This window comes from Trichosurus vulpecula, chromosome 2, assembly GCF_011100635.1.
Source record: "Trichosurus vulpecula isolate mTriVul1 chromosome 2, mTriVul1.pri, whole genome shotgun sequence".
In the NCBI taxonomy this organism is placed as follows: Eukaryota; Metazoa; Chordata; class Mammalia; order Diprotodontia; family Phalangeridae; genus Trichosurus; species Trichosurus vulpecula.
Window position 1 is genome coordinate 400,166,717 of NC_050574.1, and position 16,954 is coordinate 400,183,670.

The 16,954-nt window shown below is 38.0% G+C and overlaps 1 pseudogene; it reads left to right on the plus strand.

Annotated features, from left to right (window-relative positions):
* Positions 1-16,954, plus strand: part of LOC118837253 — a 72,276-nt pseudogene that overhangs the window by 33,978 nt on the left and 21,344 nt on the right.

Here is a 16,954-nt window from a genome sequence, read left to right on the forward strand (position 1 = left end):
ACATAGATTGCCAGTGGCAGAACAGAGATACTTCTTATAGTTTAATATCAGGTTGTCCACAGATTGATTAATAGTATTTTGAACCAAAAGAACTCCCAAAAACCAACCACCAAATTTGCCATCTATATGGGGGTAAAGGAGGAACCCAAATGAATGAAATCATAAATCATTGAAATGTTGAAATGATACTTCTTTTTTTCTTCTTAAATCATGTGGTTAGAAAAATGAACGTATGGTTTCTCCCAGATTCAAGTTAGTTTATGTTTTCTAACTGCCAATAAAAACAAAATGAAACAAAACAAAAGCAATGAAAAGAAATCATTCTGCAAGAGTACTGGAATAGTCCAGAGTAGAAGGTGGCCAAAAATAAAGTTTACCCAAGCATAGAAGCAGGTGTTTACTGATGAACAGTTTATATACTTTGGGAATTTTGAATTTTCCCCTACTTCAGTTAACCTTATGGGCGGTAGAGGTGGGGAAGAGAAGGAGACTCAAATTAGTCTTTGTAAATTATTCTGTCACTTATAATAATCCTAAAGCAGTTGTTCAAATCTTTCATGCTGGTAGCATCTGTCACATTAATTGTAGGCAATTACACTACCTCCTTGCCGTGAAAATTAGACTTAGAACCTTCAAGAATAAAAATGAAAAAATTAAAAAAAAACAACCTAAAACTTTAGGCTCTGGTGAAGCTTGGTTAAAGGAATTTTTAACTGGGCAATCTTTAAGTAATAACTTTAAACCAAAATCCCAAAATTTTTATATTTTAATGTTGTGGATTTGTACTCTGTAAATATTTGAAGGGCACTTTTTTTCTAAAACTTTGGTATTGATCTTCCAACAGGTATTTACCCCGACCTCAACCCCAACCCACCCTATCATCCTCAACCTGGAATCTATGACAATCCTGGAGGTAAGAATTACAGAGATTGCATGTGTTAGATATTATATTTATTACATTTCAGAAATTGTTTAATTTTTTCCAGTAAGCTACTTGAAATTTTAGCCTGGTTGTGAATAACTGTAGTAATTTAAAAAAAAACAAAAAGTTTGGAGAGACTGTGTGACAAGTAAAATGGCAGAATAGTTTTATTTTTTTCTCTGCAAATTTCTCCAGTCCTCCAACCTAAAAATACCAGATATAGGTCAATTATAGTTGAAAAACAGGATAATAAAATGGATCAACTAAACAAGGTAAAAACAGGGATGGATCATATTGCACTCTGCTGTAGTAATCAATCATGGATCTTGCCAAAGGATGCATGTTTTTTTCTCTTTTAATTTAATTAATTTACTTTTAGTTTACAACATTCAGCTTTTGAGTTTCAAATTTTCTCCCCTCCCTCCCCTCCCCCTCCCCAAGACAGCATGCAATCTGATATGGGCTCTAAATAGAGCTTCACATTAAACATATTTTCACATTAGTCATGTTGTAAAGAAGAATTATAACCAATGGAATGAGCCATGAGAAAGAAGAATCAAAACGAGAGAGAGAGAGAGAGAGAGAGAGAGAGAGAGAGCAAATAGTTTGCTTCAATCTTCATTCAGACTCTGTAATTCTTTTGGAGTTGTCTTAGAACCCTGCATTGCTGAGAGGAGTCAAGTCTATCAAAGTTAGTCATCACAGATACAATATGTCTGTAATTGTGTACAATGTTTCCTGGTTCTGCTCCCCTCAGTCAGCATCAGTTCATATAAGTGTTTCCAGGTCATTCTGAAGTCCATCTGTTCCTCATTTCTTATAGCACAGTAGTATTCCATTACATTCATATAACACAACTTGTTCAGCCATTATCCAATTGATGGGCATCCCCTTGATTTTCAATTTTTTGCCACCACAAAAAGAGCTGTTATAAGTATTTTTATACACACAGGTCTTTTTCCCATTTGTATGATCTCTTTGGGATACAGTCCTAGAAGTAGTATTGCTGGGTCAAAGAGTATGCACATTTTTATAGCCCTTTGGGAATAGTTCCAAATTGCTCTCCAGAATGGTTGGATGACTTCACAACTCCACCAACAATGCATTAGTGTTCCAATTTTCCCACATCTCCTCTAGCATTTATAATTTTTCTGTTTTGTCATGTTAGCCAATCTGACAGGTGAGATGTGGTACCTAAGGGTTGTTTTGATTTCATTTCTCTAATCAATGGTGATTTAGTGCATTTTTATATGATTATAGATTTCTTTATTTTTTTCCTCTGAAAACTGCCTGTTCATATCCTTTGACCATTTCTCAATTGGGGAATGACTTGCAGTCTTATAAATTTGACTCAGTTCTCTGTATATTTTAGAAATGAGGCTTTTATCAGAGACACTAGTTGTAAAAATTCTTTTCCAATTTTCTGCTTCCCTCCTAAACTTGGTTGCATTGGCTTTGTTTGTATGAAAACTTTTCAATTGAATGTAATCAAAATTAGGGTGCATATTCTTTACTCTTAGAACCTGACTCTCACCCACTTTCCCTCTCTATTGCAAGCTCCATCTCTCTCCCATCAGAGTTGAATATGTGTATTTCAGAGCACTGATAACCTAGCTTCAACCTAGGCACCTACAGGAGCATCTTTGCAGGTGCCATTAGGGACAATCTTACCGTAGTTTTCAGCAACCCATCAGGGAAGAACAAAAATTATAGAAATTCATTACGAAAAAAAGTTTGGAGAACACACGGCAGTGAGGCTAAGCCTTGATATACGTGTGTGTGTGTGCGTGTGTGTGTGTGTGTGTGTGTAGTTGTGACTAGACAAAGAACCAAGCAGTGAGGTGTAACTGGAATAATTAGGTAACTTTGCTAATAACTAAAAATCTCTTAGAAAAGGATTGTTGTTATGCTAAATTCAGGACACAGCTTAGTTGCTGGGCCTTAACTCTGGGAAACAAAGTGTCTCCTAATAATAAGAAGAGAGGAATAAAAAGGGGAGTGTTCTTGGGGTAGAAGTCCTGATATCTTTCTATATTCACCACCAACCCTCTTTCCCATCTATCACACACAATAGAAAGCCAGTAGGCTGTGGAGTATGCTTGTGTTATGAAGAAGACCCCAGAAACAATTTCAGAGTTAGTGTCCCAAGCCTTTTTTATTATATTGGAGAGGCTGAAGGACTTTTCCCTTTGATTCTTGCGAGAAGCAGACGCACCCCCTTAGTAAGGGAGAGTACAGAAGCAAGAACAAGATTTATAGGGTTAGTAACTGTAACTGCTCCCTTCTGGATCAGGATTGGTCCTGATCCTTCTGGGTTACAATCTTCCTTATATGCCCATCCCATGTAACTCCTTGATGTGTTCCCCCACCCTGGTCATACATCCTATGTTCATTTAATGAGGTCCTAATCCTATGCGGGGCAGGAAGGGTAATATGCATGAGGTTCATTAAGCATGTTCGGTTACCAGACAGTTGCTGGCTAGGAGTTAACCCTGGCCACTTTGAGCCAGTTTGCCTAGGGCCCCTTAGTTTGTGGTTTCTGAGTCCCTTCCATTGGTCAAGACTTTTATCTTATCTCAGCAGCCTCCAAGTTGTCACGAGGTTGGGTGCCCTATGGCTCTGTGTGGAAACTGAACTTTATGTATGTGACTATATACATATGTATATGTGTGTGTGTGTATGTGTGTGTCTCACATTTGGAAAAAAAAAGGAGGAACAACAGTGCACCAAAGCTATGGGTGCTGCCCTGGGGGCATATCAAAGACCTCCTGAGAGTTGTTAATTCAGTTTATATAATTAACAGACTGGAGCGGGGAACCCTGATTACAGGAGATTTAGAAGAATGAGTGAGATGTTTATACTAGGGTAAGCAAGGAGTTGAGGAACTGCCATAGCCAGGGCTAGGCATTGTCAGCATTGGAAGGGATGGAAACCTGCATTTAGAGGCTAGGATCTAAGCCAGTGTGAGACAACGTCAGGAACTTCTGCCATAGTGAAACTTCTTCTCTCCTCAGGTGCAAAGGTTGTAGGATAATGGGTAGGGTTCTGATTCTACAGTTGTTCAGTCATTCAGTCTTATCTGACTCTTTGTTACCCCTTGGACCTCCATGAACTATCCATGGGGTTTTCTTGGCAAAGATACTGGAGCACTTTGCCATTTCCTTCTCCAGTTTTATGCAGACAGGGATTGAGTAATTTGCCCAGGGTCACACAGCTAGTGAATGTCTAAGGTTAGATTTGAATTCATTCTTTCTGACTCTACTGCACCACCTAGCTGCTCCATCTGATCCCACACAAATTTCTCTTAAAAATGTGAAAACCATTTTAGTTGGCTACAAGCTTAGTGAAAGTCAATAGTGTGGCTGTCAAAAAAAGTTAATATAATCTTTAGCTGCATACACAGCACTAAAATATACAGATTAAGGGAGGTAATAGTCTGATTATAGCTCATAAGACTACACATGGTGTATCATACCTATTTCTAAATGCTCCTTTTTAAGAAGGGAATCGATAGAATGAAGGCAGAAGGCAACTAAGACAGTGAAAAATCTGAAAACAGTATCATAGGAAGACCATATGAGGGAATGCATATCCTAGAAAGGAAAAGACTCAGAGAGGGTCCAAATAAAGATTTAAAGATCTATCATATGAATGAATATGTCTATGTAACCCTGTGCTTTGTTATTACTTCAGAAATAGTGAAAAAATAAAATAAAATTGACCATTTCAGTTTTTGACTCTTTTGTGAAAAAAAGGATAATTTTGCATATTATATTTTGCTTTACATCAACAGGTAACAGTGATTTAGATTTGGATGGTGGACGTTCCCCACCCAGACCTAGACCTCCAGCAGGTATGATGGATGATGCATTATTTACATTGTACTCAGTCAGTCAATAAGCATTTGCAAAGTGTCTAATATATGTCAAGCACTGTGTTACATTCTAGAGATATAAAGAGAGACAAAATGATGGTCTCTGCTTTTAAGGAGCTAACTGTCTGCTGGAGGAAGACAATAAAGAAATGTATAAATAAGCTATATACAAGATTAAAAGGAAATAATTAACAGAGAGAAGGTACTGGAATTGAGATGGATTGGGAAAGGCTTCCCGTAGGGGGGATTTTAGTTGGGATCTGAAGGAAGCCAAGCAAAGCCAGTAGGTGGACAGGAGAAGGGAGAGCTTTCAGTCATAGGAGACAGACAGAGAGAAAATGCCCAGAAGTGATAGATGGGGTATCTTGTTCATAGAACAGCAAGGAGGCTAGTGTCACTGGATCTAAAAGCATACATATGTTTGGGGGGCAATGTAGTGGATAAGAAGACTTCTAGAAAGGTAAGGTGGTGGAGGGGGCAGAGAACATTATGAAGAGTTTTGAACACCAAAGAGAGGATTTTGTATTTGATCCTGAAGGTGATAGGAACCCAGGGGAGTTTATTGAGTATATAGGGGTAATAGAGTCACACCTGTGCTTCAGGAACATCATTTTGGCAGCTGGAGATGCCAAATGGAGATGGAATGGGGAGAGACTTAAGTCAGGCTAGCAGGCTATTTGGAGTAGCCCAGGTGTGAGGTGATGAAGGCCTACACCAGGATGTGGCAGTGTCAGAGGAGAGAAGAATCATATCCAAGATGTAGCAAAAGTGAAAATGACATTCCTTGGGAATAGATTAGCTATGGGGTGGGGAAGGGTGAGTATGAGACATGGTGAGGCGTTGAAGCTGTGAGTTTGGGAGATGAGAAGATGATGGTGTCTTCAACAAAAATAGGAAAGTTTGGGAGGTACAGAGGGTTTAGGAGGAAACATGAGTTCAGTTTTGGGCATGTTGAGTTTTAAGATGTCTGCTGGACATCCAGTTGGAGATATCTGAAAGGCAGTTGGAAACGTAAGATTGGAGATCTAATTGATAGTTAATATCACTATAGCATGATTCCCTTTAATAATGACTGGGATTTTATTTAGGGGAGCTAGAGATGGACCAAGGGATAGAGAACTGAGCCTGGAGTCAGGAAGATCCGAGTTCAAGTTCAATCTCAGACATTTGCTGTCAAGTCACTTCTGTCTGCTTCAGTTTCCTTATCTGTAAAATGAATATAATAATAGGACCTACCTCCCAGGATTGCTGTGAGGATAAAATGAAATAGTATTTCTAAAGCATTTTACAAACTTTAAGGTACTATGTAAATGCTAGTTATTATTATTTAATGCATGCTGGACAATTAACAAATGTTTAAGAAGGATGATGACAATGACAATGATGATGGTACAGAAGGTTTAAATTCTGGTGCTTTGAGGTTTAGTGTCTATGGATCTACTTCATATATGATATATGGAGGAGCTCTTCAACTGGGAAAAATCAATGACACCATGGGGACTTTGGAAATAATAATTTTTAAACTTTTGGTTCCTTCTTAATAATGATGTTACATATTTTTCTTTACCACCTGGAAAAATTAAAACTCATAGTAAAAGAATATTCTGTGTATAGTAAAATAAAAAAACAGGAATGATATGAATGGCACTTTTATTGTTAGACACAATCCTCTAATCAAATGTTTAACATTTAGAATCTTACTTTCAAACGTATGGTGTTTTCTCATTTAATTAATCCTGAGACTTTGTCACATTGAAAATAAATAACTTTTGGGGGGAGTACAAAATCATATCCTAGAAGTTACCTTAGAAAAGACAATTCTTATCTTTTATTTGGAGTTTCTTTTCTGTAAAAATATGTTATTCAAAAATCAAATGTACTTAAATGATGGATATTTATTTTAAAGATTTTTTAAAGCATTTAAAAAATATAAGCCAAATTTAACACCAAAGCCTCTAAATTTACAAATTTGAAATTATATAAAACTGTGAATTAGGAGACCTGCTCATTTGGTGAGTCTTATAGTGCTTCTTATAAATGTAATCATGTATTTCTGTTTCAAGTGTTAGTCCCAATTTTTTTTCCTGCAGGAGGAGGTGGATATCATTCCAATAATTTTGGCAACAGTCATGGTAAAAGTATGACTTGGGAAGGCTGGGGTGAAACAGCATTTTTGTAGAGCCCAACAGCTGAAGTGAGCTGTCCCTTACAAAGAACTAACTCTTTCTGCAGGACCACCCACTGAGTTTGAGGTCTCTTAGCTATTGCTGTTCTGGATCTGGCAATTAATTATCTTTGCTTCTCTTTTGGGTTGATCTTAAAGGCTTGTGGGCTTTGTTGAATCAGCAAGCTTAGCCTATTAGCTGGCATGTCCCTTACTTTAGGAATGTTTTTTGGCTGGAAATTCTGGGCTTCATCTGAGTAAACTTTCATTAATTTGGTATTTTTTGTTTCCTGCAGGAGGAGGGGGCTATCACTCCAATTCCAATAACCATGGTAAATGCATGTTTTGAGAGGAAGGGGCTTTTTTAAAAAAAGGTTTCCAGTAATATATGAGCTTTTCCTGTCAAGGAATGGACTTACATTGTATGTCTGAGGGGCCATTGTTTTCTGTTTGCTCTCTCTTTTCATTTCTCTGACATTCACATTTGCACTCTCTGATCTTTCTTTGGCTTGCCATGATGCTGTAGCACCATGGGTTATGGATTTTATGACTAAATTTAGATAAGATAGAAGCAAAAATTTCTTTACCAACACAAAACTATAAGAACTAGCAAGTTCAGAGATCTTTGGTATACTCAAGTGGTTATAAATATACTTCAATAAGACCTTCATTGAAATTTTGAGGGAAGAAAATATTTAATCTCTACTATAGACCACATGGCATTCCAGGACCTTGTAGTCCAAAACTCTTATGGTCCAGAAAAGAAAGCTTACCTGGCTTCTCTTCTTGATAGGCCATTTAATATTTCCCTCTAGATCATGATTTCTATGCAGGGCTTGCTAGGATATGCTACTCCCCAATCCACTCTCCCACTTCTTTAAAATATTTGTCATTTAAAATGAATTAACTCATTCAACAAGTTTTCTAATGGGCCAGTGATTATTTTCTACTACATTTCCCAAAAAAATTGCTCATAACTATAGATACACGGTAATATTCTTAAGAAAAGAATTATCCTTCATGATGGAAAATGCTATTCATATCCAGAGGAAGATCTGTTGGATTCTGAATGCAGATTGAGGGAAACTATTTTCACTTTATATTTTGTGGCGTTTTCCTTTTGGTCTGTTTCTTCTTTCATAACATGACTAATATAGAAATATGTTTTACCTGATTACACATGTATAACCCATATCAAATCAGTTATCATTTTAGGGAGGGGTAGGGAAAAGAGGGAGAAAAACTTGGAACTCAAAATTTAGAAAAATTAATGTTGGAAATTGTCTTTACATGTAATTGGAAAAAAAAATACTGTTTCTTAAAAAAAATTGTCTGGCTGCTTAGCAGGGCCCAAATTTATAAGGTGTGCTATTGTCCTTAGAACCAGAACAGAAGTGCTACCAGACTCTTCTATTATTTATTATTTATTAGCTTTGCCTTGGTCATGAACAAATAGCAGTGGCAAAGACTTTATAGAACTTCTTTCGGGAGCATCTTTCTGGGAAAATGCCTCTTTTTAATTCTAGCACTGTTGTCAAAAGAGGAGCACACTCCTTTCCCAACCATAGATCATTTGTAAAGAATTTCTACCTTTCTGTAATTTGCATGAGCAAGGAAAACAGGGCCAGCCCTAAGACCATGACTAAGATTAAAAACTTAAATCCCAAAGGCTTGAATAAATAAGGGTGAGTCAACTGTTCTTGGTAAAAACACTGTTCAGCCTGGGAAGTGACCAAACTTGTTTTAGATTGCTAGTCTTGGCTGTTTCCCCTCATCCCTAATGGTGAGGGAAAGAATTCCCTCTTTCCTTCATGTTCCTCCAAGTCCAAACAATAACTTGAAAAGAGGACATGCTCATGCTGAGGAGATAGGAGAGAAAGGAACAAGAATATTATCTCATTTGTCCTAGCTGTAGTTTTCTTGAGGCTGGCTTTTAGTGGCCAGGATCCTCAGACACTATTATAAGATCATATATTTAAAACTTTAAAATGTATTTAAAACCATATATTAAAAACTGGAATGGACCTTAGAAGTCACATTGTCTAAAGCCTTCCTTTTCCAGATGAGGAAAACGAAGCCCTGCGGGGTTAAATAAATTGTTCAAAGCCAAATAGGTAGTAAGTTGCAGAGCCAGGACTGGAATCTAGGTCTTCGGATTCTAAATCCCATGACATTTCTTCCGCACCATGCTACTTAACAGTTTGATTGGATGAGGTAATTAAAAAAAAATCCCCTTGTGTCTGAGACAAGCTCTTATGAATAAGCAATTTCCCCCAAAGAACAGTTACCTTTCTGCATTATCAGATATGATGTTTTCAAATAAAGGCTACATTCATTCTTAGATTAAAAAAAAAAGTTTTATTGGTGTGTTTGCTTTTAAACCATGGCTTATTTCTTATTAATAATGACTCACCTACTAATGAGGAAACCCTCTCTTGTAATAAAGAAAAACATGTAAGTAAAACCCATAGAGATAGCTCCTGAATGGGACAACATATACCACATTCCACATTCCACAGTCCACATTCCTAATCCATATTCCTGTCTCTGGAGAACAGCAAAGTATATTTCATCCTTTCCAAACAGAGATCTGCCATTAAAATTTAGTAACATTTGGCTGTCTTTCAGTGTTATTTTCATTTACTTTGCTATGGTCATTGTGTTTATTGTTCTTCTGATTCTTTTTATTTTGCTCTGCATGGGTTAATACAAGTTTTCCCGTGGTTCTTTGAATTCTTCACACTTATTATTTTTATGGCAAAATAAAGTTCTGTTTTGTTCATATATCCTAATTTATTGTTTTACCAACTGTTTCAAGTTCTTTGCTATAACAGAAAGTATTACTATAAATATTTTGGTATATATGGGATCTTTTTATTTAACTTTATTGGGGTTTATACCCAAAATAATATTCTTATATTTCTAGGTCAAAATGTAGGAAAAAGTCAAAGGCTTTTATTTTTGCATAATTCCGATTTATATTCTAGAACAGTTGGACAAATCCACCAACAAGCTCCACCTGAATAATATATTAGTGTGTCTAGCTTCACATATTCCTCCAACTTTTTTCATTTTTTTATAATCGTTATTAGGATTTTTAAGTATTAGTCACAAATTTTCTTCCTTATCTTGAATTCTTCTTAAAGGAATTGATATAAATTTGTCATATAAATAAATAACTCTCTGACTGAAATTCCCAGTCTTAGGTATTGCATTTTTCTTCCTAATGATCCCATTTAACATGATTTAAACAACTGTATTTTTCTCATGTTTCTTTAATCAAACCAAACCAAACCAAACCAAAAATAAACCATATGGAGCTTTTCTGTGGTTCCTAAGCTGTACCTTAGGTTGTGATTGCTCATATTTTACTGTTTTAATATGTGAAATTGATTACTTACTTTTGGGATGAAAATATGCTAATTTTTTCAGCTTTTACATCAGGTTGCTTGGGACTGTGCATGCTGCATGAGCAAGAGAAGGGTTGGTTATGAAGTCATATGCTCTTTCAACTTAATGGAATATTTTTCTCCCCTACAGGAGGAGGGGGATATAATCCCAGTTCTCATTATGGGAATACTTATGGTAAATCAATTCTTTTGAAATGGAGCTCAAGATTGAATTAAGAAAAGAGATGTGCTGGCAAATGTTTAACAACTGGCTCTCCCCCCAAAATTGCTCAGAACAAATTTAATCTGCATTATTGAAATTTTCTCCATCACTTTCTTAAGTCTAAACATTAAACAAAACAACGAAGCAAGCCCTGATTTGTAGCCTTTGCCAATTTCTGAGGGAGTAAATGCTTACACTGAAAATTTAACGATTGGATCTCATGAGCCAGTTTGAGCTGGCCCCAGCACATCTCTGAAACTAACACTTTTTTGCAGGCCCTGGCAGAATATATTCATTCTTCATTGTTTTGTCTATAGCTATTGACTAATTAACGCTACATTTTCATATTTTTGTGTTGTCATCAGTCACGTAATAGTATTTTGGGTGTGGTTTAGCTGTAATTTACTTTTTTTGTCAAGAGTCCTTTTTTAGTCACATTTTTTCTCCCTTCTAGGTGGAGGAGGGTATTCAAATTATGGAAACACACATGGTAAATGAAAAACTACTTGATTAATTTCTACTGTATAAGGGGAAGAAACTGTCACAGAGTGTTAGTGTAGACAGTGCAGGTTTATTATAATGAAAGGGGAATGATATCTGTCACTCAAGTCTAACCTATACACTGGTGCCAAAGAAATTTTCCTTAAGCGCAGATATGACCATGTGACTCCTCTATTCAATTAATTCTGTTAGCCTCCTAATATCTTGAGGATAAAATACAAAATCACCTGTTTAGATTTTAAACCCTTACATCACTTATTCCCAACCTATCTTTCTAAACTTGGTTGACAACACTCCTCTTCCATCATTCTATGATTCCAGCCAATCAAGTCTTTTTAAAGCTCCTCACATGTGACACTTCATTTCTTGTCTCCTTTCTTTTGTATTCCCCATCCCCATGCTTGAAATGCATTCCCTCTTTATCTCTGCCATCTCTCAGAGTCCTTCTCTTCCTTTAAAATACAGTTTGGACACCTTCTACATGAACCCAATTTTTATCCTCAACTTCTCGTGCTCTCCTTCCCAAACTACCTTGTATTTAGCTACTATATATACATACATGTATATATACACACACACACATATACCTATATATTCACATATGTATGCATATATATACATAGAGTTAATAAACACATGTATTTATATACATGTATGCATACATATTCATGTATTTATATATACATGCATTTATTAACTTTATGTTTATGCCGTACATAGAGTTATTAGTACTCATCTTCCCTACCAGAATACAAGATCATTACTAGTAAGGGATTCTTTCTTTCATTCTTTGTTCTTAAATCTCTAGCACCTAGAAAGTACCTGGCTCAGAATGACACTTAATACTTAGAGGCTGATAAACTCCTTCCCACATTTCCCAAATACATATACAGCAAATCATATCATAATAATGTAGAACTCAAAAGATTCTCTGAGATCATTTTCCTCATTTTGCAAATAAAGAAACTGAGGGCTGGAAAAGTTAGACTAAGATCCTACTTGATGTCTCTCTATTGCCTTCAAAGTCCTTCTCTGAAATCCTGTAGGAGAGAAAAATATATTAAGCAGTAGGGCTTTCAAAAGGCCATGTGTTTCAACAATCCAGCTAGCAGCTGCTGTGGGGGGTGTAAAATCAACAACAACCAGCTCACAGAATGCTGCAAAAGCCCGGGTTCTTTTGATCTGCTTTACTCAGGAAAGCAATGTTAAGGGGTTAACAAGCTTACTTTAATTCAGCATACAAATACCATCCACTTAGTTCAGGGGAAAAAGCCAGCACCCTGAACTTCAGAGCAAATACAAACAAATTACAAACATCGACAGACAGGCCAAATACAATTCATAGTTACCAACATCTAAGTTCAGCCTGGGAGCTCATAACAAGGGCTAGCCCAGAGTCATGTGTGCCACTACAACTGTGGGTCAGAGCTCTGAAAAAGAGAAGTCCAGCCCCTGGTTTTATATCTTTTTCAGGGTCAAGGGTGAGTCACACATGGGAGTCACCCACGTGACCTAAAATAGTCACAAAGAAGTGACTTAAACCCACGTGGTCTAAAAGCCTCTGATGTCACAAACATGTCACTCAAACCCATGTAAACTAGGCTTTTCCTTGAGGCAAGGAGGTTGTGAAGGACTCCTAATTTAATCAAGGAAATAAAGGCCAAACTCTTCAAGGGCACTTGGTTGAACTAAATGCTAAGAGCCCACTTTGATTGCCAACACACCATGCCAGGACAACAGGGCTCTACGTGTTTTCCCTATTAATCCCCTGAAGTTTTTAAGTATTTCTATAAGTATTTTAAAGTAGATTTTTGTCATTATGTTTTTAAAATAATTCTTGTTTTGTTCTTTTCAATGTCACATGAGTAGCTACAATGTTATTTCTGAATAACAAGAAAATTTCCATCTTGTTAAACTTAAAAAAATCTCAACAACTTCTCTTATTTATCACAGGTGATTCAATAGCTAGAATTGTTTCTCCCATCGTTTCTGTGGTTGTGGTATCACTTGTTGGAGCAGCAACCAGCTATTTTGCTTACAACCGGAGGAGAAATTGCTGCCGAACAAATGGTGAGCTTCAAACTAGATTTTACAAATTTATGTTGCACAGCCTCAACTTGGCCCTCACTGCTTCTAGGCAATCCTACTATATCTCCCCAATCAACTCACTATCCCTCTCTCCATAGTGGCTCTTCCAAATCCTTTCATCTGTCCCCAAACTTCCCAACTCCTTCAGCAGAGAACTTGCCCCATATTTTACAGAAAAAAAATTGAGGCCGTTTGCCATAAGCTCCCCCTGCTCCCCTCTTCATCATCTATCACACATATGCCTTCTGCCATCATCTCCTTCTTCACCATTGTTTCACATGAAGTGACCTTACCGAGGCTGACCCCTCTACTTGTTTAAGTAATCCCATTTCATCTCATCCCCTCTGACAGATTGCTGCCTCTGTCATTCACACTCTCTCCTCTTTCTCTCTCTAGTGGCTCCTTTCCTACTGCCTAAGAACATTCTCATGTCTCCCCATCCCTAAAAAGCCCTCACTTGATCCTTCTGTTCCTGCTCAATATTGTCCTATTTCTCTTCTGCCCTTTGTAGCTAAACTCTTTGTAAAGGCTGTCTACAATAGACACCCCCAGTTTCTCTTCTTAACTCCCTATAATTTGGCTTCTAACTTTATCATTCCACTAAAACTGCTCTCAAAAGTTACTAATGTTCTCCTAATTGCCAAATCCAATGCCCTTTGTTCCTCATTCTCATTCTCTTTGACCCCTTTGTAGCCTTTAACACTGTTGATCACTCTTTCCTCCTCCTTCACACTCTCTTCCTTCTAGGATTTTGGAACATCACTCTCTCTTGGTTTTCCTTCTACTTGTTTGACAACTCCTTCTCTGTCTCCTTTGCTGGATCCTCCTCCTGATCGTGCTCTCTAACCATAAGTCTCTTTAAGGGTCTGTACTTGGTCCTCTTCTCTTCTCCCTCTGTAACTTCTTAAAGAGGCCTATTCATTGAATGGGTGTTACCTCACTCAAAGTGAGAACCTGGAAAGACCCTAGCCTAAAAGTGCCGGGGTCTCCCAATGCATCCTGAGCCATCTGCAGTCCTCCTGACGAATATCTGTCCACTGGACCCAGATGGCTCTGAAGAAGAAAATGAGACTGGTGACCTTGCACAGCTCTCCCTCACTCAAATCAAAGTCAACTGCAGGTCATGTCATCATTTTCCTGATGTCATGGTCTTCTTCAAGAACAAAGGACAAACACTTGGTGATCTCATCAGCTCCCATGGATTTAACTACCATCTCAATGCTGATGACTCCCAGATCTACCTTTCCAGGCCCAGTCTCTCTCCTGACCTCCAACTGCCTTTCAAACATCTCTAACTTGGTGTTCAATAGATATCTCAAACCCAATATGTCCAAAGCAGAACCCACTGTCTTTTCCCCTAAACTATTCCCTACTCCACCCCCCTCCTACCTTCCCTATTACTATAAAATGCTATACAGGTTGTTGTTTTTCTTGTTCTCAAAGAGGACCATGACATCAGGAAGGTGATGTCATGACTTGCAAATAAGTTGGACTTAAGTGAGGGAGGGCTGTACAAAGTCATCAGCCTCACTTTCTCCTCCAGAGCCATCTGGGCCCAGGGGCAAGGTATAGAACAGGGCAGCTGGAAATGGCCCAGGATCAAGCGGGAGACCTCGGCCTTTTTAAGCCTGCATCCAGGACCATCTCCCATTTTCCTAATCTCTATCTTGCCACTGACTTGCCACTCCTGACGGTTCTGGAGGAAAAAGTGAGGCTGGTGACTTTGCACAACCTTCCCTCATTTAAATCCAATTCATTTGCAAGTCATGGCATCACCTTCCTGATGTCATGGTCCTATTTGAGAATGAAGGGCAAACCACAACAACAAAGGGCAAAGCTGTGTTCCCAGGACCTGAGGCTCACAACCTAGGAGTCCTCCTAGGTTTCTTACTACCTCTCACATCCCAGGTCCAATCTGCTGCCAAAGCCTGTCGATTTCACCTTTGCAACATCACTCAAAAACGACCCCTTCTCTCCTCTGTCACTGCCACCACTCTAGTGCAGGACTTCATCACCTCATCCCTGGATTATTGCAAGAGCCTGCTGATGGGTCTCCTTGCCTCCAGTCCCTTCTCATTCAAAACCACTTTTCATGCAGCCACTAAAGTGATTTTCCTAAAATGTGGATCTGATCATGTCACTCCCTGTCCCCTCGCATCTCCCCCAATAAACTCCAGTGATTTCCTCTTGCCTCCAGGAACAAAGGCAAAATGCTCTGTTTGGAATTCAAAGCCCTTCGTAATCTAGCGCCTAGATGGGGTCAGCTTCCTAACAGGAAAAATGGGGATAATATTGCCTACTGTACTCTCAGAGTTATTATGAGTATCAGATGAGATAATTCAGGGCAAGTGGTAAATTTTAAAGTATGATACAAATACTGCTGTCACTATTATTCAGAGGGTAAATGGGGTTCACATTAAAGTGACAAAATTATGGGTAATATTTAAAAAGTACACATCAAAATTTATTGAAGACAGAAAAGATATTCAATTCAATGAACATTTATCAAGTGCTTACAATGTACCAAACACTGTGCCAAGGCTGGCGATACAAAAAGAGTCCCTGCCTCAAAGAGCTTACAATCTAAAGGGGGAGACAACATGGGATAAATAGGAAATATTTAAAAGAGAGAAAGCACTAGAATTAAGAGGGGGTAGGGAAGACTTCCTGTATGTTGAGTTTTAGTTGGGACATCAAGGAAGCCAGGGAGGTCAGTGGTTGGAACAGAGGAAGGAGAACATTCCAGGTATGAAGGGCAGACTGAAAAAATGCCTGGAGCCAAGAGATGGTTATGCAGCTAGGTCATGTGACACCAGCTTTGGTAAGCATTAAAGGCAGGATGGGAACACAGGTCTTCCCGACACTTTCCAGCACTTGATGAATATCTGATTTCCAGTGCTGCAGATCACAAATTCCTTGTCATTCAATGGATGATCTTTAAAACTTGCTGTGGCCTTAAATTTTACCTCTTTGTGCTCAACCTGGCAAGGAACCTCCCTAGTTTACTAGGCCAGGCCTTGGTCCACGAATATACCATAGACATGTTACTAGGTCTAGAATTGAAGGAGGAAAAGCAAATAAAGCATGCAATTCAATGAGAGATGATTAGAATCTTTAATCTTTAATTTAGATATGTTTTTTCTCATCCATAAAATTATTACGATTATTTCACTACCAAGTTGTTTTGAAATACTGACCTAACCTAGAACATAGTTCTAAAGATGGAAAGGACCTTAGAAGTGATTTAGTTCAACCCTCAGATTCTGTAGATACAAAACTTAGTGGCCAAAGTGACATCTACCCAATAATACCCATCTACCCTTTCTTCAGTTGTTTCAGTCATGTCTGACTCTTCATGACCCCATTTGGAGTTTTATTGGTGATGACGCTGGAATACTTTGCCATTTCCTTCTGCAGCTCATTTTACAGATGAGGAAACTGAGGCAAACAGGGTTAAATGACTGATTTGAACTCAGGAAGATGAGTTTTCTTGATTCAATGCCCAGTGCTCCATCACCTGTACCACCTCAATATAATCCTGTGGAATCCCATTTCTTCCAGGATCAAACAGGAAATCCTATATTTGGTGTTCAAAACCCTTTATAACTTGTGTCCAACTCACCTTTTGAGTTTTCTTAAACCTTACAATCCACCCCTCCTTTCTGTACTTAGTGATTCAACGACACTTGACTCCTTGCTATGCCTCACACAACATCTCTTACTTCTGGCTTTTTTTTTAAATTATCTGTCCCCCAAACCTGAAATTCTCTCCCTCCTTATCCCTTCCTCAGGG